The sequence below is a fragment of the Mobula birostris genome, chromosome 32, assembly GCF_030028105.1.
Source record: "Mobula birostris isolate sMobBir1 chromosome 32, sMobBir1.hap1, whole genome shotgun sequence".
Taxonomy (NCBI): domain Eukaryota; kingdom Metazoa; phylum Chordata; class Chondrichthyes; order Myliobatiformes; family Myliobatidae; genus Mobula; species Mobula birostris.
Genome location: NC_092401.1, coordinates 3,579,926 through 3,603,186, shown reverse-complemented (window position 1 = coordinate 3,603,186; position 23,261 = coordinate 3,579,926). Strand labels below are relative to the sequence as shown.

The 23,261-nt window shown below is 43.8% G+C and overlaps 1 protein-coding gene across 4 annotated transcripts in view; it reads right to left on the bottom strand.

The window, feature by feature from the left end:
* The window catches only part of LOC140191261 (long-chain fatty acid transport protein 1-like), an 89,292-nt gene that overhangs the window by 51,761 nt on the left and 14,270 nt on the right, over positions 1-23,261 (bottom strand). Inside the window, exons 1-2 of one of the 4 annotated variants that reach the window (XM_072248509.1) lie at positions 15,063-15,525; positions 13,352-13,430 (exon numbers count right to left, since the gene is read on the bottom strand). The exons of 1 other annotated variant lie outside the window; for it this stretch is intronic. The gene's annotated coding sequence lies outside the window, so the exon portion shown is untranslated. Of the gene's footprint in view, positions 1-13,351; positions 13,431-15,062; positions 15,526-23,261 lie in introns of those variants that run through there. 2 more of the 4 variants (XM_072248507.1, XM_072248510.1) reach the window with 2 other exon arrangements.

Below are 23,261 nucleotides of genomic sequence, written 5' to 3'. Positions count from 1 at the left end.
ATTGCCCCGGTTGTAAGAGGACCAGGTCCTCATGCTGCGAGGCTGGCTGTTGCAGATGCCCAGGAGGGGCAACGTAGGAGAGAGCAGAGACCTCGGTGAGTGTGCTGGAATCCAAACTGTACTGCGTTGGGGGACTGGCCCCTCCCACTGGTGCTGCCCTTCAGTGTTCTCTCAGTGGAAGAACAAGCTGGACTAGGACAACTTACCAACAATCTGCAGTCATGCCACTCAGAGAGTTGGGCTATATTATTTTTTTCCATGACTGTATGTTTTCCTGCTATTGTAACCGTATGTGCTATTCGTGCTGTGTGCTGTTGGTAATGTGTTTTGCACCGTATCCCCAGAGGAACACTGTTTTATTTGGATCTCTTCATGCATTGTTGAATGATCATTAAACTTGAACAATGTTCTTCCAGATCAAGATGCACAAGACAGTACATGCAACTCACACAGAACAAAAGGTAATATTACCACAAATAAATCAACAAATAATATGGTGCAATTATGACACAAGTCAAAAGCTTAACACCACTGGCACTTTATATGTGATGAGACCTAGGGACTTCAATAGTCTCACGGCCTGGAGGGGGGGGGGGAAGGAAGCTATTTCCCATCCTAACAAACCTTTTCCAAATGCTACAGTACCTGCTGCCTGCTGGTGGAGGGTGAAAGAGATCTTAGATGGATGGCAGAGATCACTGACAATGGTAAAGGCCCTGTACAAGCAGTGCTCTTGGAAAGTTTCTCGGAAGAGTAGAAGAGAGACCTTAATGATCCTCTCAGCAATCCTCACTCTCCTTTGTCGGGGCTTGTGATCAGACGCCTTGCAATTTCTGTACCAGATGGATGTAGCTGGTCAGGACACTCTCAATTGTAACTCCTGTAAAAATTGGTTAGAATGGTGGTGGGGAGCAGCCTTACTCATTTCAATCTCTTTAGGAACTGGAGACACTGCTGTGCTTTATTGACCAAAGATGTGGTGTTCAGGGACCAGGTGAGATCGCCCGTTATATGTACTCCAAGAAACTTGATTCTTTTAACTCTCTCCACGGAGGAACTGTTTATGTGCAATGAGGGTCAGCCTGCACCTTCCTAAGGTCTGTAATCATCTCTTTACTCTTGCCCATGTTGAGGCTCAAGTTGTTATGCTCGTACCATTCTACTGGTTGCTGTAGCTCCACCCTGTATGCTGTCTTGTCATTGCTGTTAACGAGGCCAGCCATTGTTGAGACATCAGTGAACTCGATGACTTGGCTTGAAATGGATCTAGCAATGCAGTCATGCATCAGCAGCGGGCTGTGCGCGCAATGGTGAGCGCCGGCGCTCAGTATGATGGAACTAGAGATGCTGCTGCCGACACGAACTGTGATTTTTCTGTCAAGAAGTCCAAGGTCCAGCTACAGAGAGAGGTGTTGAGTTCTAACTAGGACAGTTTGTCCACCAGCTTCTGAAGGATGATCTTATTAAATGCTGAGCTGAAGTCAATAAGTAGCATCCTGGCGTATGAAGCACCATTTTTCAAGTGGGACAGGATGGAGTGCAATACAGAGATGATGGCATTCTCGGTAGACCAATGATGTTCCATTACGTACTAATGGAACACAGAACATTACTGCACAGTACAGCCCCTTCACCACACGATGTTGTGCCACACTTTTAACTTACTCCAAGATCAATTTGATCTTTCCCCCCCACATTGCCCTCTATCATTCATATGCCTAATCTCTTAAATGTTCCCAAACTATCAATAGATATACTTAAGAGACTCTTCAAAGATAAATCCTTCCATCATCAAGGACTCCAGCATCCAGGCCATGCTCTCTTCTTGCTGTTGTCATCTGGAGGAAGGTAGAAAGGCCTTAGATCCCATACCACCAGGTTCAGCAACAGTTATTCTTCCTCCCTTCCCCCTACCTTCTTATTCTGACTTCTTCCCTTCCTTTCCAGTCCTGAAGAAGGGTCTCAGCCCGAAACATCAACTATTTATTCATTTCCGTAGATGCAGTCTGACCTGCTGAGTTCCTCCAGCATTTTGTGTGTGCTGCCTTGGATTTTCAGCATCTGCAGATTTTCTTGTGTTCAGAAACAGTTATTATCCTTCCACCGTCAAGCTCCTGAATCAGCATAGATAACCTCACTCACCTCAACGCTGAACTATTTCCACAGTCTATGGACTCACTTTCAAGGATTTGTATTATTTACTTTGCTTATTTATTATTTTTGTATTTGCATAGGTTGTATTTTGTACATTGGTTATTGTCTGTCTCTGAGTGTTGTTTTTCTTCAATTCTACTAAATTTCTTTGCTTTACTGTGAATGCTTACAAGAAAATGTATCTCAGGGTGGTAATGGCAACATGTATAGTAAATAACTTGATAATTTTACTTTGAATTTGCTTTGAAATCTAATGAATAGATTTATCCTCCAGTCGTCTCTTTGTGATTTTATTTGATTCTGGAACATCTCTGGATGTTCTGGAAGGGATTGGAAATCCAATTCAAAGCACAGCTCTCTCCCCTCTGCACCCACGATCACCATGAATACTAAGGCACTGTTCCAGCGGTTAGGATACAATGGAGAATGCATGCCTGAAATGTAAAACCACAGCGTACAATAACTCCTCTATCAGAATGCAGGTAAGCACAAGTGTGTTGGCAGAGAAAGGATATTTTCTAGACGGGTAGTAACTATTGCCTTTTACTGTTGGGTAATCCACTCACTGGAGAGGCAGGCACAGGCTAACACTGCCTTGGTGAGATACCAGTAGGATTACCAGATAACTACCTTTATCTTAAAGATATCAATCCTAAATAAGTAGTTGTACTGTCAGCTCTAACTCAGAACTTGCAGTTCCAGGGCATACCAAAGTTTGAAACTAATGCAGAGTCTGAGTCAACATTTGAGAGAATTAGGTGGGATGCTGAAGGGATACAGTACCATGGGGAGGGGTGGGATGAGGACTACTCCTTACATCTGGCCTAATGGCCAGTATTCATGTTGTACCTACCACCCTCCTCTGGGTAAGGCAGACATTTGTGATGTCTTCAACACACCAACAGTACCTTTGGTTGAACATAGAACAATACAGCACAGTACAGGCTCTTTGGCCCGTGATGTTGTGCTCACCTTTTAACCTACTAAAAAATCAATCTAACCCTTCGCTCCTTGATAGCCCTCCATTTTTCTAGCATCCATGTGCCTATCTAAGAGTTTCTTAACTGCCCCAATGCATCTGCCTCTACCTCTTGGTAGGGTATTCCAAGCACTGACCACTTTCAATGTAAAGAACTTACAATAGACAATAGGTGCAGGAGTAGGCCATTCGGCCCTTCGAGCCAGCACCGCCATTCACTGTGATCATGGCTGATCATCCACAATCAGCATCCAGTTCCTGCCTTATCCTCATAATCTTTGATTCTGCTATCTTTAAGAACTCTATCCATCTCTTTCTTGAAAGCATCCAGAGACTTGGCCTCCATAGCCTCCTGGGGCAGAGCATTCCATATATCCACCACTCTCTGGGTGAAAAAGTTTTTCCTCAACTCCGTTCCAAATGGCCTACCCCTTATTCTTAAACTCTGGCCTCTGGTTCTGGACCCGCCCATCAGCGGGAACATGCTTCCTGCCTCCAGTGTGTCCAATCCCTTAATAATCTTATATGATTCAATAAGATCCCCTCTCAGCCTTCTAAATTCCAGAGTATACAAGCCCAGTCGCTCCAATCTTTCGACATATGACAGTCCCGCCATCCCAGGAATTAACCTTGTGAACCTACGCTGCACTCCCTCAATAGCAAGAATGTCCTTCCTCAAATTTGGAGACCAAAACTGCACACAGTACTCCAGGTGTGGTCTCACCAGGGCCCTGTACAGCTGCAGAAGGACCTCTTTGCTCTTATACTCAATTCCCCTTGTTATGAAGGCCAGCATGCCATTAGCTTTCTTCACAGCCTGCTGTACTTGCATGCTTGCTTTCAGTGACTGATGTACAAGAACACCTAGATCTCGTTGTACTTCCCCTTTTCCTAACTTGACTCCATTTAGATAATAATCTGCCTTCCTGTTCTTACCACCAAAGTGGATAACCTCACATTTATCCACATTAAACTGCATCTGCCATGCATCTGCCCACTCACCCAGCCTGTCCAAGTCACCCTGCATTCTCATAACATCCTCCTCACATTTCACACTGCCACCCAGCTTTGTGTCATCGGCAAATTTGCTAATGTACCTCTGACATACCCCCCATACCTTTCTCCAATACTTTAAAATTATGATGTCTTGTATTAGCCATTTCCATCCTAGGAAAAAGTCTCAGACTTTCCACTCTATCCATGTCTCTTATCAACCTTGTACGCCTTTATCAAGTCACCTCTCAAAACTCTTCGGCTCCAAAGCGGGAAGATCCTAGCTCACTCAACCTGTTCTCACGAGACATGCCTTCTAGACCAGACAGCTTCCTGATAAATCTGCCATGCCTTCTCTCAGAAACTTTCACATCCTTCCTATAATGAGACCAGAACTGAACACAATATTCCAAGTGTGGTCTAACCAGGGTTTTATAGAGCTGTAACATTACCTTGTAGTTCTTGAATACAATCTTCTAGCCAATGAGAGCCAATACACCTTCTTATCCATCCTTGCATGTCTAACTGAGGAAGAGGGTGTACGAAGCTCAAGACGTCAGACAAGGCACAAGTTCAATAGGCAGCATTGCTGCCCTTCCTGTTGTATCTGAGACCTGGACTGCATACAGCAGACTTCTCAAGCACCAGAGAAAAGGTCAAACCCATTACTTTAAGTTGAAGGCTAGAGCTCAGCGAGTCCAGAGATTGGGGCTTGAAGGTTGAGCCCGGGTCAGAGACTGGAAATTGAAGGCCAGGTATCTGAAAGTCCAGGACCAAGGACTGAAGGCCCTGAGGTAGCCTGTCCTGGGGTTGAGGGCCTGCCTATGTGTATGTGTGAGCCGGTGGGTAGCTGGGAGTGTGGTAAAAGAGTCTGGTTTGCTGTTGTCTTGCTCTCGTCTGTTGTTGCTGCTGCTGCTGATTGTGTTGTTGTTGTGTTGAACACTGTGGGTATACTATGTTGGCATTGGAATGTATTGTGACCCTTGTGGGCTGTCCCCAGCACATCCTTATGGGTGTTGGTTGTTAACGCAAATGATGCATTTCACTGTATGTTTCAATGTAGAGTAAGTATGAATGAGTAGGTGACAATAAAATGAATCTCGGGGTACTATATAGTGACATATACATACTTTGGTCCTCCAAGAGGACCACAATCTTTCCGTAATGTTTGGAGGCTTGTGTGCCTTGATGACCTGGAGACATATATTGGCTGGAGTCAGGGCCTTGTGCTTTGGCTCTTGGTAGGGTCACCCATGCCAACAGGTGAAAGAGTAGAAGCCAGACTAAGCGTGGTCCACCAGTCCTCCAGGTTGGGGGTTCAGCTCAGGGCTAACAACCCTGACTGGTCGAGAACTGGTCAAAGAAAAAAATGAAGAATCCGTCTACATCTGTGTGAGATGGTGTTCCTGAGCCTCCACCCGAGACTTGCATGACTGACAGTCGTGAAAACCGAGCGGAAGCTACTGACATGATGAAGGAAGCCCTGAATACCACCAGGACTAAGACCAAAGTTGTTTTTTGGAATGTACAAACCATGAACAACACTGGCAAGCTAGCACAAACAACTGCAGAAATGCGTCATTACAACCTACACATATCATTGAAAGCAGATGGACACTGTCTGGTAGAATAAAGGCAGCAACTGGTGAAACAGTTTTATACTTAGGAAGGAAAGATGATCACAACCAAGAACAGCATCCACACCAAGGTGAAGCTGTATCAGAGCTGTGTTCTGTAAGGTCAGAATCCTGGGGCATGACAGAGAACAACCTTGCCAAGCTGTCATCATTCCACACCCTGAGCCTTCGGAAGATCCTTGGTATTTTCTGGCCCAAGCAAGATGTCCAACAACACCCTACTCCTTTAGTGTCATCAAGAAGACGTGGCCACAATCATCATGAGGAATTGTTACGGATGGATTGGGCACATGATGAGAAGAGGGGCCAACTCCATCAAGAAGACAGCATTTCACTGGATGCCTGAAGGGCAGAGAAAATGCAGGAGACCAAAGCAACTTGATGCCAAACTGTAGATGCAGAAGTGAGGACCCTGAACCACTCCTGGGGCACAATAGAGAAGATGGCCAAGGACAGACAAAAATGGAGGACCTTCATTGCTGCGCTAAACACCAGTGGCATATCAGGCCGTAACTAATGTACTTTGTAATAAATTTACTTTCAACTTTAATAAATCAGAATCTGAATCTGATACCACAGTCATCTCTGTAACGTCATCTACGTTCATTGAAAGAGCGAGTGATCCATACCCAGTCCCCTCTCCCAGGCCAACGGCCCCAACAGTGAGACCTGGTTACTCTCATTTGGCTACATTGTGCAGACATGTCTATCTCATATATGCCAACAGACTCCCGAAACAGATAATTCATTCCAAGCTCTTTTACATGAAGAGATTACCGTGGAGACAAAAGAAAAGATTGACAAATATGCTTGAACAAATGTAATCCCATCCTAACTCTAAGATCTTTAGCTCATGACTCACTCATAGTGGAGAAAGAGCATTCAGCTTGTATTCAGAAACTTGCTTTCATGCATTTGGCGGGCAGAGATGTCCCAGATAGGCAGTGGAAGGAGCACACTTCCTCACAAAATAGCAACTCACCTTCCCTATCTGGGAAGAGTCTACTTTTCCTGCATCGGCCTCAAAAAACTACTTTGATTGTAAAATTAGTCAGCTCCAACATAGGTACTAGCCTCCGCAGTAGCCATGACATCTTCAAGGAGTGGTACCTCAGAAAAACGACCCCCATCATCCAGGGTATGCCCTCTTCTCATTGTTACTGTCAGGAAGGAGGTACAGAAGCCTGAAGACACACACTCAGCGATTCAGGAACAGCTTCTTCCCCTCTGCCATTTGTATTCTAAATCAACATTGAATCCATGAACACCTCACTTTATTATTTCTGTTTTAGCCATATTTTTATTTTAACTATTTAATATACATACATATACTTACTGTAATTAATTTACTTATTTTGTCTGTATTATCATGCAATGCATTGTACTGCTGCCGCTAAGTTAACAAAGATGGCGAAAATGATATCGTATCTGTTAAATAGGGGCCGTGGACAATTCTGATTTGATGGAGAATGGACGCGAAAGCACAGAGGAACAGCTGGAGAAATTTCTGAAATGCCCGTTCGCTGCTGTCGTTACTGTGTGGTCGGGAACCTTTCGGAGGATAGGCCTCAAAATCCCCAGCTTTGCCTGCTTTTGGCGACCGAGGAGGAGGTCGAAATCGTTCGGACAGAGATGGTGCTCAGTACTCGGTGTTGGAGAGCTGATCAGAGCTCGAAGTTTTCGGATGACTCCGAGTCGGATTGTGGTCGGCATGGCAGGGAGAGTTTTCTTCCTTCTCCCGTCTGCGTGAGATGTGGGACATTTGAGAAACTTTGAACTTTACTGTGCTCATGGACTTCATCAAGTTATGGTATTGTTGCACTGTTTGTAACTATATTTTATAATTATGTGGTTTTGTCAGTTTTTTCAGTCTTGGTTTGTCCTGTGTTTTGTGATATCACACTGGAGGAAATAATGTATCATTTCTTAATGCATCCATTACTAAATGACAATAAAAGAGGACTACATGTCTTCATAATCATAAATTTCACGGCTTATACAGGTGTTGTTAAACCTGATTCTGATTCAAGACACTAAAACCTGGAACATGGAAATAGAATAGTACAGACACTTGGGCCCACAATGTTGTGCTGACTTTTAAGCTATTTTAAGATCAAACCAATGTTTCCTGCCTTTCAGCCCTCAATTTTTCTTTCATCTATGTACCTATCTAAGGGTCACCTAAACATGTCCCTACCACCACTTATGACAGTATGATTCATGCACACACTGCTCTGTTTAAAAAAAAACTATTTTTGACATTCTCCCCTATACTTCTCTCCAATCACCTTAAAATTATGTCCTCTTGATTAAGACATTTCTGCCCTGGAGAAAAAAAAAGTCATTGATGTCCAATCTATCTATGCCTCTTATCATCTTTTACAGCTCTATCAAGTCACCCTTCATCCCCCTTCCCTCCAAAGAGAAAAGCACTAGCTCACTCAACATTTCCAAAAAAAGACATACATTCTAATCTAAGCAGCATCCTGGTAAATCTCCTCTTCACACTCTCTAAAGTTTCTATATCCTCCCTATAATAAGGTGACCAGAACTGAAAAGAGTTCAGTTCTGGAATGGAAGCAAGTTCTCTTTGAACCCATGGGATTGCCCAAGATGTTGTTTTCAGGTGTTGCCAGTTGGAAGCTGCATAATCCATAAAAACAAAACTTGGCAAATCAGTCTATGTCAAAGATTCAAAGTATATTTATTGTCAAAGTACACAGTACATGCAGCATACCACACCCTGTCTTCCTCACAGACAGCTCCCAAACAAAGAAACACCATGGAACTGTTCAAAGGAAGATATTAATACCCCCCCCACCCCGCCACCACCCAGGCACAAAATAAAAACAAGTCGTGCAAATGGCAACAAAAAAGATGAGCAAAAAAAAAACACAGAATATAAAAAACAAAAATGAAAGAGTCCAAGTATATTCAATTCAGCTCAGTTCAGTATGTGTTATCTGCAGGCTGCCCCAATTCAAAATTGCCCAAAATAAAAGAGGTGACAAGAAACCAGGAACACATCATAATGTAAACTACAGAGTAAATCTCTGATTAACTACTTCAAAATTAATAATTAACATAACTCAATTCTTAATTTTAAATCATTAACTTGCATAGTCATGCTAACACATAACTGTGTGGCCAGATTCAAGGAGAACCTGATCATTAAATTTGCAGGAGATACCATAGTGGTGGGGCTCATCAGCAAAAATGATGAAACTATGTACAGGGAGGAGGTCAAACACCTAGAGAGCTGGTGCAGTGATAACAACTTGATGCTTAATGTCACCAAAACCAGGAAGATGATCATTGATTTCATACGGTTTCAGCCTGAGCACACACCCCTCAGCATCAGCGGCTCCACAGTGGAGAGAGTGGAAAACATCAAGTTCCTTGGGGTGCAGATCTCGGACAATCTCACCTGGTCCAGGAACACTACTGGGATTGTAAAACGGGCCCAGCAGAGATTGCACTTTCTGAGGAAGCTTAAACAAGCATCACTCCCCACTAACATCTTAACTACATTCTACAGAGGCGTGGTTGAGAGTGTGCTGACCTTTAGCATCACAACCTGGTACTCCAGCTGCAGTGCTGTCGACAAAAAAGCCTTGCAGAGGGTGGTTAGGGGAGCAGAGAAGGTTATTGGGGTCTCCCTACCTTCTGTCCAAGACCCCTTTCAGAGTCGATGCCTCCAGAAGACACGGTACATCATTAAAGACCCCTCACACACTCTCCATGAACTGTTTGTTCTTCTGCCATCAGGCAAACATTACAGGAGCATCTAAACTAAAACCACAAGGCTACTAAACAGCTTCCTCCCACAGGCAGTCAGACTGCTGAATAGCTGCTCTACCTGACTCTGCTTTGGACACCTTTAACTTGCACTGGACACTTACAACTGATTTTAACTGACATGTGACTGTTGTGTTTTACTATTTATTGTTATGTTTATTATTTAGTGTTGCATTTGTTATGTTATGATTGCACTGCCCCTGAGAATTGCTGTCTCATTCTGCCCTGCAGAGCTGATGTATGGTTAGAATGACAATGAAGTTTTTTTTGAATATTTGAATCTTGAATCTTGAATCAAATTGACCTGGACTTAATTACCACTTGTAGATACAAGCTTTAATTGTTATTTGTCTCTGTACATGGAAGTGTTTCTGACCGAACCTTGCTCTTAATTTGATTCCATGCCTTTAGTTATTGCATTGGAACTTGTTCCACGATACAGATTTTTCTCTGGAGCTGATCGCCTAAAATAGTGACCCGACTTAACTACATTGGCCAGATACACCATGCAAATAAGGACCTCTTAACAACTCACTTTCCTCGTTATTTTTGCAACCATACTGTCAGTGGCTTCAATGGCTTCATCCAAGTCATTTGTACAAGCAGTACAAAACTGAGACCCAGCACTGATCCCTGCACCACACCATTCTTTACATCTTCTTTCTGCCAGCAAATGACCTGTTAATGCCTATTCTATGTTAATTTTGTTAGTCTGCTAAAGCTTAAAGCCATGCCAAAGTGTTACCCTCTGATTAAAGCATAGAAACAGGTCATTTTTCACATTGAGTCTGTATCAGCTCTTATCTAAGAGATATCCAGCTAGCCTTTCTTCTCCACCTCTCCCTTTGTCCTGTAGTTGCTTGCCTTTCAGATACTGAACTATCTTCCTTTTATGTTCTACAATTAAATCTGCCTCTACTCCTACCCCTGACAATATCTTCCTGATTCCAACCTGTCATAATGTTCCTCAAGTCAGCTTTGGTCCTTCTGCCATCAGTTTCATTCTACTACACAAGTTAATGATCTTTCTGACAGTAGGAAGAGTCTCTCTGCCTCTCATCATCATATGCCGTGTCATATGACGCAGACAATCACGGTCTCATGACCATGATGGTTCTTGGCAAATTCTACAGAACTGGTTTGCATTGTCTTCTTCTGGGCACTTTCTTTGCAAGACATCACTCCCAGCCATCATCAGGGAAGGAGAGCCTTACACCCCATCCCCACCACTTATACCCTTCCTAATTTTAAACATCTAGTCAGCTGTCCTGCAGCCTCCTCTGTTCCAAGAAAAAAAAGAGTTTCTCCCATCTGTCCACATAACTAAACTTCCTCAGCCCTGGTATCATAACTAGTAAATCTCTTCTGCAACTTCTAAATAGTCTTTATAGCTTCCCTAATATATTCCATCCACAACTAGACAGATTCCTTCAGTGGGTCTGGGTCAGTCTTTCTTAAAGCTCAAAGTTCAAAGTAAATTTATTATCAAAGCACATACGTCACCATATACTATCCTGAGATTCAATTTTGCGGGCATTCATAGAAGACTTCCAAGAGGACCACAACCTTGTGGTAGGGTTCGGAGGCTTGCATGTCTCAATGACTTAGAGAGTTATGTTGGCTGGAGGCAGTGGTTTATGCTTTGGCTCTTGGTAGGGTCACCCATGCCAAACAGGTCAAAGGGTAGAGGCTAGACTAAGAGTGGTCCACCGATCCTCTAGGTTCGGGGGTTCAGCTCAGGGCTAATGACCCTGACTGGGAAAACAACATTGTTGTGGAAACAGCAATGAAGAATCCTTCTACATCTGTGTACAATAGTATTCCTGATTCTCCATCCAGGGCTTACATGACTGATAATAGAGAAAACCAAGCTACCGACATGATATGATATGAAGGCCTCCAACCTGATGGCATGAAGATTGACTTCTCTAACTTCCGCTAATATCCCACCTCCCCCTCGTACCCCATTCATTATTTATTTTTATACACACATTCTTTCTCTATCTCTCCTTTTTCTCCCTCTGACTATACCTCTTGCCCATCCTCTGGGTCCCCCCCCCCTTGTCTTTCTCCCTGGGCCTCCTGTCCCATGATTCTCTCATATCCCCTTTGCCAATCACCTGTCCAGCTCTTGGCTCCATCACTCCCCCTCCTGTCTTCTCCTACCATTTTGGATCTCCCCCTCCCCCTCTCAAATCTCTCATTAACTCTTCCTTCAGTTAGTCCTGACAAAGGGTCTTGGCCTGAAATGTCGACTGTACCTCTTCCTAGAGATGTTGCCTGGCCTGCTGCGTTCACCAGCAACTTTGATGTGTGTTGCTTGAATTTCCAGCATCTGCAGAATTCCTGTTGTTTACTGATATGAAGGAAGCATTGAACACTGCCAGAGATGGAGGACAGCCATTGCTGTCCTAAATGCCAGTGAAATGGGCAGTAAGTACGTAATTCAATGGTACAAGGAAATTCAATGGAATGAATGAAAAACTACACAAAGACAGACAAACAAGCAACCAAATTGCAACAGAGTGTGTAAATACAAAAAAAAATGAGTAGATAAATAATACTGAGAATGTGAGTTGTACAGTCCCCAAAACTCCATAGGTTGTGAAATCAATTCAGTGTTGATGTGAGTGAAGTTATCTATTCTGGTTCAGGAGCCTGAAGGTGATAAACATTTCAAACACCATTTGGACATCTAGATATCAGGTCATGCTCTCTTCTCGCTGCTGCCATGAGGTCGAAGGTCTAAGAACCTCAGGACTTGCACCACTGCCCTTAAGAACAATTACTATCCCTCAACCATCAGGCTCCCGAATAAAAGGGAATAACTGCACTTATCTGCCCCATCATTGAAACATTCCCACAACCAATGATCTCACTTTAAGGACTTTTTCTCGTTATCTCATATTCTCGATATTATTGCTATTTATTTATACTTGCATTTGCACAGTTTGTTGTCTTCTGCACTCTGGTTGATCTTTCATTGATGCTGGTAAGGCTCTGAAAACCTGTGCCAACCAATCAGCAGAAGTATTCACGGACATTTTCAACCTCTCACTGCTAAAGGCAGAAGTTCCCACTTGCTTCAAAAAGGCAACAATTATACCAGTGCCTAAGAAGAATAATGTGAGCTGCCTTAATGACTATTGCCCAGTAGCACTCACATCGACAGTGATGAAATGCTTTGAGAGGTTGGTTATGACTAGACTGAACTCCTGCCTCAGCAAGGACCTGGGCCCATTGCAATTTGCCTATCGCCACAATAGGTCAACGGCAGACACAATCTCAATGGCTCTCCACACGGCTTTAGACTACCTAGACAACATAAAAACCCACGTCAGGATGCTGTTCATCGACGATAGCTCAGCATTTAATACCATCATTCCCACAATCCTGATTGAGAAGTTACAGAACCTGGGCCTCTGTACCTCCCTCTGCAATTGGATCCTCAAATTCCTAACCGGAAGACCACCTTCTGTGCGGATTGGTGATAACATACCCTCCTCGCTGACGATCAACTCTGGTGCACCTCAGGGGTGTGTGCTTAGCCCACTGCTCTACTCTCTAGATACCCATGACTGTGTGGCTAGGCATCGCTCAAATACCATCTACAAATTTGCTGATGGTTCAACCATTGTTGGTAGAATCTCTGGTGGTGACGAGAGGGCGGACAGGAGTGAGATATGCCAACTGATAGAATGGTGCCGCAGCAACAACCTGGCACTCAACATCAGTAAAACAAAAGAGCTGATTGTGGACTTCAGGAAGGGTAAGATGAAGGAGTACTTACCAATCCTCACAGAGGGATCAGAAGTGGAGAGAGTGAGCAGCTTCAAGTTCCTGGGTGTTAAGATCTCTGAGGATCTAACCTGGTCCCAACGTATCAATGTAGTGATAAAGAAAGCAAGACAGTGGCTATACTTTATTACGAGTTTGAAGAGATTTAGTATGTCAACAAGTACACTCTAAAACTTCTATACCTGTACCATGGAGAGCATTCTGACAGGCTGCATCACTGTCTGGTATGGAGGGGCTACTGCACAGGACTGAAAGAAGCTGCAGAAGGCTGTAAATCTAGTCAGCTCCATCTTGGGTACTAGCCTACAAAGTACCCAGGACATCTATAGGGAGCGGTGTCTCAGAAAGGCAGCGCCCATTATTAAGGACCTCCAGCACCCAGGGCATGCCCGTTTCTCACTGTTGCCATCAGGTAGGAGGTACAGAAGCCTGAAGGCACACACTCAGTGATTCAGGAACAGCTTCTTCCCCTCTGCCATCCGATTCCTAAATGGACATTGAAGCTTTGGACACTACCTCACTTTTTTTAAAAATATACAGTATTTTTGCTTTTGCACATTTTTTAAAAAATCTATTCAACATACATAATTGATTTACTTGGTCATTTATTATTGTTTTAATTTTTTTCTCTCTCTCTCTGCTAGATTATGTATTGCGTTGAACTGCTACTGCTAAGTTAACAAATTTCACACCAGTGATAATAAACTTGATTCTGATTCTGCTGTTTTGCTACTGTTCTATAGATTTGTTGAGTATACCCTCAAGAAAATGAATCTCAGGGTTGTATATGGTGACATACAAGTACTTCGACAATAAATTTACTTTGAACTCTTTTTCCACAAATGTTAATTTATATCAGTTTAATTGCTTTTTTTTAAAAAATATTCACAGATTTAATAATGTCTTATTTGTAATATTAAGGGTTTAATCTGAGATTGATAGTTAAAGCTGTACAAGGGTGCTTTAGGGCTTGGGAGAGAAAGGCTGGTGTTTAGAGTTAGGTCACTCTTCAGCTGTGATTGCTATGAGTTCTGGAGTCCAAACAGACCAGCCCTGCTCCTCATCCTCTATTTAGAGGTGAAGAATCCCAGTTTCTCAATTCTCCGCACGTAGTTATGACCATTAGACTGCTCAGACTATGCCAGACCAAGCATTACAATTCACTTCCCATTTACATTACATGCTTCGAGCTGGTGAGGGCTCAGCTTGCGCCCACAGTCCGATGTTTCGTCACCAGTCGCCTGATCGAACCACACACTAGACCAACCACCACACCACCCCCCCTTCCCCACCCTCAACAGCAGACCCTGTGAGCCACACCATTCACAGGAAATCAAACACTTGAGAAATAAAATGCTTCATTGTTTCAATCCTTGGAAGGGAATTCATTTGAAATGGAATGATTTTGCATATCACAGAATTAATTAAGAAGGCAGTTCCCCTTGAAAAGCAAAGGAAACTTTTCCGATTTGACACTGTGCCACTAAGACCAAACTGGGAAGGCACTTATTCCTAAATACCAAGGAAAAGTCTCCCTGCTTGAGGAGATTCTCGAGTATTTGCGAAGATCATGGTTAAACGTCAATCAGCAGTTGCTGCCTGTTTAAACCAATCATGGAATGGGCAGCTGACCTTCAAACAGACTTCACACACAGCTTTGAATTTTCCAAATGATAAACTTTGTTCACTTAAAGGAAACTCACCAGAATCATCGAATGGGTAACGTGTACTAAAAACTTCCTCACCGAGGCATCCAAACCACAGACTGAAACGATTCTTCCGAAAGCAACTTTTCAGTCGTCTGTCAGCTCTCGCTGGTTAAAGTATGGACTGAGTGCAAGATTATCTCACCTCCCATCAACACACAAACAATCCCGTTGCTGTGATCTGTTTCACTTCACACAAAGACACTTCATTGTAGCTCCAAGGCCCAGCGTACAGGCAGCGTTCCAGCAGAGGGGCTGTTCCACATTCACTCACTGCGAGCCTCTCAAAGTGCAGAACTCTCTGCTTACCACTCCCATTCACAGTAACGTTATTGGGCAGATAGCAGGTTCCCAATGGGTCCTAAAGCACACCTTTTCAAATAAACTGTTTTTAAGACTGGGTGCTCTCTTATCGCAGCAGAACTCCTTGCAGTCTCACTTACTCCCTCTGCACTGCTCACAGTCGGTGAAACTGATCTCCGTGGCATAACACGAGATGCGTGTAGTAAATAATAAACAGAAGGGTGATGTGACGGAGGAAGTAAAGGAGCTTTAAAACAAAAAGCTCAAGGAAACTACCACCTGAATTGGAGAGGCTATAATGAACAGAAACTTCTACTAAGTTTTTAAACTTGTTGTTGCGCGAAGTTAAAGAACGCTTATGTTGGGACAACGATTTTTTTCCTGTTTCCGGAATTTGATTGTAAATGTCAAGCACTTCGGTAAAGGAATTAAAAGAAGTTGTCTCTGTAACCTTACAGGGACGCTAAATCCTCGAAATTCACCGAAAAGCTAAATGGCTCAAGATTAGTTTCCTCCTCCAGGGCAAGACAGGTTGGATTGTTTTTTCTGGAGCGTTGAAGGTTGAGAGGAGATCTGAAGTAAGTTTATAAAACTATGAGAGAAGTAGATAGGGTAGGTAGTCAGAGACTTTTTGAAGTTTGGGCCCCTTATCTAAGATAAGATATGCTGCTGACATTGGAGAGCGTTGAAAAAAGGTTCACAAAGTTATTCCGGGATTGAATACTCATATGAGAAGTGTTTGATAACTTTGGGTCTCTACTCACTGGAATTCAGAAGAATGAGTGGGAGCTCATTGAAAGCTATCCAATGTTGAAAGGCCTTGATCAGGCAGATGTGGAGATGTTTTCTATGGTGGGGAAGTCCAAGACCAGAGGACACAGCCTCAGAATAGGTGTTCTTTTAGAATAGAGATGAGAAGGAATTTCTCTCACCAGAGTGGTGAATCTGTGGAATTCATTGTCACAGGCAGCTGTGGAGGCCAAGTCATTGAGTATATTTAAGGCAAAGGTCAATATATTCTTGATTAGCCAGGGCATGAAGGGACACAGGGAGAAGGCAGGAGATTGGGGCTGAGGGGGGAAGTGGATGAGCCTTGATGAAATGGTGGAGCAGACTCAATGGGCCAAATGGCCTAATTCTGCTCCTGTGTCTTATGATCTTTTTTCCAAGGTGAAAATGTCAAAGAATAGAGGATAGAGGTTTAAGAGAGAGGAAGAAAGTTTTAAAGCAGATGTGTGAGCTAAGTTTCCTTTTCCTCACACAGACAGTGGTAGTTGCTTGGAACAATGGTGGCATTTCAGAGACACTTAAGCAGATTCTTGGTCCTGAAGGAATGGAGAGATATTGATGATGTGCAGGCACATTAATTAAATTTAACTTGACGTCATGAGCCGAAAGGCCTTTTCCTGTGCTGTGCTGTACTGTACTGTTCTATGTTCTAGGTTAAAAGCATAGAGGATCCTTTCAGACTAGGCTTGCATTGCTGTGCAGACTGTGTCATTCTTTAAAAAGGACCTAATGCTTTCTTGGCATATATGACGAATCAACTCTTCTCAGGCTTCCAGCAAGGTATAGGAATTGATTATAACCAATGTTTTGATTCAAACTCTGCCACCTTCTTCCTTTAACAACCAACACGTCAAGGATGTACTGGGGTAGCCCACAAGTGTCGCTACATATTCAGGCACCAATGTAGCATGCCCACAATGTTCAGCAGAATAACACAAAACACAACAAAACAACAGCAAAATGAGTGTTAGACACATAAATGCTGGAGGAACTCAGCAGGTCAGGTAGCATCTATAGAAATAAATAAACAGTTGACATTTTGGGCCGAGACCCATCATTAGGATAGGAAAAGAAGGTGAAAGAAACCAGAATAAGGTAGGTGGATGGGAAGGAGTTAAGTTGGCAAGTGATGAAAAGTTGGTGAAGTTGGTGAAGCCAGGTGAGGGGGAATATTCCAGCCAAAATTCTGACGGCCCAATCAGTGGCAGGAGTTTTCTCGAAAGCCAGCAACACTTGTTTAAAAGGAGAGCCTCGCAGGTCAGTGACGCTTGTTTAAAAGTACAGAGGGGACAAACAAGCGGGGAGGCCATTGTTGGGAGTAGGTGAGTGATGAGAGTAGGAGTGTCAGGCTTTGGTTCAAAGGAGGCTTCAGCTTGAAACAGGAATTGGCTCTGGGCAAGCTTCTGTTAGGGTTCCCTTTTTTGTTTTCTCTTACTGTACCTCGTGCAGTAAGTAGCTGTTGTGTGTTCTTCATGCCGGATGCTGGAGTCCTGGGAGACCCAGAGTCTCCCGGGGAACCACATCTGCATGAAATGCATCCAGCTGTAGCTCCTTGAAGACCGTGTCAGGGATCCAGAGCAGCAGCTGGATGATGTTCGGCTTGTACAGGAGCGTGAGGAGATAATCAATCAGAGTTACAGGGAGGTTGTCACCCCAAAGTTGCAGGAGGCGAGTAGCTGGATGACTGTCAGGAGAAACGGAAATGTGAATAGACAGTTAGTGCAGAGCAACCCTGTGGCCATTCCCCTCAATAATAAGATTACTGTTTTGGATACTGGTGTGGAGGATGACCTTCCAGGAGAATACCATGGAAACCGGATTACTGGCACTGAGCACAGGTCCATGGTGCAGAAGGGAAAGAGGGAGAAGAGGGAGTGGTAGTGATAGGGGACTTGATAGTCAGGGGAACAGACAGGAGATTCTGTGGACATGAACAGGACATCCGAATAGTATGTTGCCTCCCAAGTGCCAGGGTCAGGGATGTCTCAGATCATGTCCACAACATTTTGGAGGGGGAGGGAGAGCAGCCAGATGTCTTGGTACATATTGGTACCAATGACATAGTAAGGAAAAGCATGAGGTCCTGAAAAGAGAATTTAGAAAGCTAGGCAGAAAGCTGAGAAGCAAGACCTCCTGGGTAATAATTTCTGGATCACTGCCTGTGTCAGGCGCTAGTGAGGGTAGAAACAGGATGATTTGGTAAATTAACGTGTGGTTGAGAAGCTGGTACAGAGGGCAGGGCTTCAGGTTCTCGGATCATTGGGATCTCCTCTTCTGGGGAGATACGACCTGTTCAAAAATGACAGTTGTACGTGAACCTGAGGGGAACCAATATTCTCGCGGGCAGATTTGTTAGAGCTGTTGGGGAGGGTTTAAACTAATTTTTCAGTGAGTGGGAACTGGAGTGAAGGGACTCAGGATAGGATGGATGGTAAAAAAAGCAAAGATAGCATGCAGTCAGTCTGTCAGGAAGGACGGGCAGATGATAGGACATAATTGCAGCCGGCAGAGTGAGTATCAGTGCATTAGGGATGCAGAATCAAAAAGATAGCAAATACAGTACTCAAAGTTTTATATCTCAATGCACGGAGTATAAGAAATAAGGTGAATGATCTTGTTGCAGTTTTACAGATTGTCGGGTATGATGTAGCCATCTCCGAATCATGGCGAAAGGATGGTTGTAGTTGGGAGTTGAATGTCCAAGGTTACACATTGTATCAGAGGGATAGGAAGGTAGGCAGAGGGGGTAGCATGGCTCTACTGGTAAAGAATAGCATAAAATCAGTAGAAAGATGTGACATAGGATCGGAAGCTGTTGAAATCTTGTGGATTGAGTTAAGAAACTGCAAGAGGAAGGACCCTGATGGCAGTTATATACAGGCCTCACAACAGTAGCTGGGATGTGGACCAAAGATTACAACAGGAACTAGAAAAGGCATGTCAAAAGGGCAATGTTATGATAGTCATGAGAGATTTCAACATGTAGGTTGATTGGGAAAATCAGGTTGGAAATGGATCTCAAGAGAGTGAGTTTGTTGAATGCCTTTGAGGTGGCTTTTTAGAGCAGTTTGTCATTGAGCCTACTAGGGGATCAGCTATACTGGATTGGGTGTTGTGTGATGAACCGGAGATGATTAGGGAACTTAGGGTAAAAGAACCCTTAGGCGACAGTGATCACAAGATGACTGAGTTCACCTTGAAATTTAATAGGGAGGAAGTAAAGTCTGACATAGCATTATTTCAGTGGAGTAAGGGAAATTACAGTGTTATGAGAGAGAAGTTGGCCAAAGTAAATTGGAAGGAGCTGCTGGCAAGGATGTCAGCAGACCATCAATGGCGTGTGTTTCTGGGAAAAATGAGGAAATGCAGGATAGGTGTATTCCAAAAACATAGAAATACTACAGCTGTGGCTGACAAGGGAAGTCGTACTATTTTGTGCTCAACAAACTGGTCCCCAACCTACTTCAGGTCTCACCGATAAAGAGGAAGAGCACTGGGATAGGTTAGATGACCCCAACAGACTCACAGGTGAAGGGGTGCCTCACCTGGAAGAACTGTTTAGGGCTCTGAATGGAGGTGAGGGAGGAGGTGAATGGGCAGGTGTAGCACTTCTGCCACTTACAGGGATAAGTGCCAGGAAGGAGATCAGTGGAAAGGGACGAATAGACAAGGAAATCATGGAGGGACTGATGCCTACAGAAAGTGAGGTGGAAACAAAGACGTGTTAGATGTAAGATCCTGTTGACAATATTCTGGAGAAGCAAGCCCATTCCCTCCCTCCTACCCAACCACCCACACACACACAGACAGTCCTCCAACTCCTGGACAGACTTCCAATCTCCAGCCTTCATCCATCAGGCTTGCCCTTCCAACTTCTGATCGACCTTCGGGCTGCCGTGACATCGTGCTTACACTTTATTTTATTTACTTGTACTGCACTTTCTCTATAACTATGAGAGATAGGAGCAGAATTAGTCCACTATAACACCAGATTGTGCCTTCTGTTTTCTTGTCCCCGTTTGTGCTACCTCATGCATGGAGTGATCTGTCTGCATGGCACATACATTTTCTCTCTATCTCGGTATAAGTGACAATAATCTGATTACCAATTACTGTTTGTTTTAAATCCGGATTCTCGTGCCTGCATTATCTTGTGTGATCCACTTCCCAAACCTATTTCCTGGCAACTTCAGAATCAGATTTAATACTACCGGCATATGTTGCGAGAATTGTTAAATTTGCGGCAGTACAATGAAATACATGAGATAGACAATAGACAATAGGGGCAGGAGTAGGCCATTCGGCCCTTCGAGCCAGCACCACCATTCACTGTGATCATGGTTGATCATCCACAGTCAGTATCCAGTTCCTGCCTTATCCCCATAACCTTTGATTCCACTATCTTTAAGAGCTCTATCCATCTCTTTTTTGAAAGCATCCAGAGACTTGGTCTCCACAGCCTTCTGGGGCAGAGCATTCCATATATCCACCACTCTCTGGGTGAAAAAGTTTTTCCTCAACTCCATTCTAAATGGCCTACCCCTAATTCTTAAACTCTGGCCTCTAGTTCTGGACTCACCCTTCAGCAGGAACATGCTTCCTGCCTCCAGCGTGTCCAATCTCTTAATAATCTTATATGTTTCAATAAGATCCCCTCTCAGCCTTCTAAATTCCAGAGTATACGAGCCCAGTTGCTCCAATCTTTCGACATATGACAGTCCCGCCATCCCGGGAATTAACCTTGTGAACCTACGCTGCACTCCCTCAATAGCAAGAATGTCTTTCCTCAAATTTGGAGACCAAAACTGCACACAGTACTCCAGGTGTGGTCTCACCAGGGCCCTATACAGCTGCAGAAGGACCTCTTTGCTCTTATACTCAATTCCCCTTGTTATGAAGGCCAGCATGCCATTCGCTTTCTTCACTGCTTGTGTAAATAAATATAGAGAAAAAACTGAGGTATATTAGGTATATTTCTGTCTATTAAACAGTTAAGTTAAAACAAGTAGTGCAAAAAAACAGAAATAAAAGGTAGCGTTCATGGGTTCAATGTTCACTTAGAAATCAGATGGGGTGGGGGGGGGGGGAGACGCTGTTCATGAATCACTGACAGTGTGCCTTCAGGCTTCTGTACTTCCTTCCCAGTGGTAACAGTGCAAAGAGGGCATGTCCTGGGTGGTGGGAATCCTTCATGATGGACGCCACCTTCCTAAGGTGCTGGTCCTTGAAGATGTCTTGGATACTATGGAGGCTAGTACCCAAGATAGAGTTGACTAATTTTACAAGTTCTTGCAACTTACTTTGATCTTGTGCATACCAAATGGCGCTGCAGCCATTCAGGATGCACTCCAAAGTACCTTTGCAGAAGTTTTCGAGTGTTTTAGTTGACCAACTAAATCCTTTCAAGCTCTGAATGAAATAGAGCCAGACTTGCCTTCTTTATAGCTGCATCAATATGTTGCGTCATGTTAGGTTGTCAGAGATATTGACACCCAGGAACTTGAAATTACTCACTCTCTCATCTTCTGATCCTTCTATGAGGATTGTTTGTGTTCCCTTGTCTTACGCTTTCTGAAGTCCACAATCAGCTCTTTGGTCTTGCTGTTGTTTTTGCGACACCACCCAAATAACTGGTATATCTGGCTCCAGTACACTCCTTCGCCAGCATCCGAAATTCTGCCAACAATGGCATTTGATCTACGCCTAGCCACATAGTCATGGTGTAGAGAGAGTAAAGCAGTGGGCTAAGCACACATCCCTGGTGTGTGCCAGTGTTGATTGTCAGCGAGGTGGAGATGTTGTTTCCAATCTGCATAGATTGTGGTCTTCTGGTTAGGAAGTCGAGGATCCAGATGCAGAAGGAGGTACAGAGGCCTACGTTCTGTAGCTCTCTGATCAGGACTGTAGGAATGATGGTGTTAAATGCTGAACTATAGTCAATAAACAGCATCCTGACATAGGTATTTGCACTGTCCGGGTGATCCAAGCCTGCACGGAGAGCCATTGAGATAGTGTCTGCTGTAGTCCTATTGTGGCTGTAGGCAAATTGCAGTGGGTCCAGGTCCTTCCTGAACCAGACATTGTTTATAGCCATGACCAACCTCTCAAAGTATTTCATTACTGTAGATGTAGTGCTACTGGAGGCAGCTCATGCTGATCTTCTTGGGCACTGGTATAATTGTTGCCCTTGATTGGCCCAGGTTTTCAGAGCCTTACCAAGTCCTCCATTGGGCCTTACTGTCTTGTGAGAGTTTACCCTTTTGAAAGACAGTCTGATGGCAGCCTCAGAGACGGAGATCACAGGGTCACCAGATGCTGCAGGGATCTTCATAGCTGTGGTTTTATTCTCCCTTTCAAAGCATTGAGCTCATCTGGTAGTGAGGCATCGCTGTCTTTTGCTTTGTAGGAAGTAATGGCCTGCAAACTCTGCCAGAGTTGAGATACATCTGATGTCACCTCTAAGCATATTTAACTTATTAAGACCATAAGACATAGGAGCAGAATTAGCCATTTGGCCCATCGAGCCTGTTCTGCCATTCAATCATGGCTGATTTATTATCTTTCAACTCTGTTCTGCCTTTTCCCTGTAACTTTTGATGCCTTTACCAATCAAGAACCTACCTACTTCCACTGCAATGACTTGCCCTCCAAGGGCATTTGTGGCAATAAATTCTATCACATACGCCCACCAACTCTTTCCTGATTCACCAACACTAGAAGCATCTAACCAAACGGAGGATGGTGTTGGAGCCAGGATTAATCGATGTGGTTTATGGATTGGACTCTGTAGTTGACCCTGTTACATACCTCAAGGAGATCTGTGATTTTTTTCCTGTGAGAATGATGTAATGGTCTTTTGGAGGTCATCTGATGTAATTTTCCCACCAATGTGAGGTCACGTGATGACATGTGCACCACGGGTATATAAGGGAAGAACCCAGACGACGCAGTTAGTTTTTAGTTTTTAGATTTCCAGCTAGAACGTGCGTCTGTGTCTCCGTTTCTGTTGCATATTTGTTTTTATGACGCAGTTTCATTTTTAAAACAGAGTGTACATTCTGTTGCAAGGTACAATAGTGCTGCTTTGGCAATTTTTTCTAGATA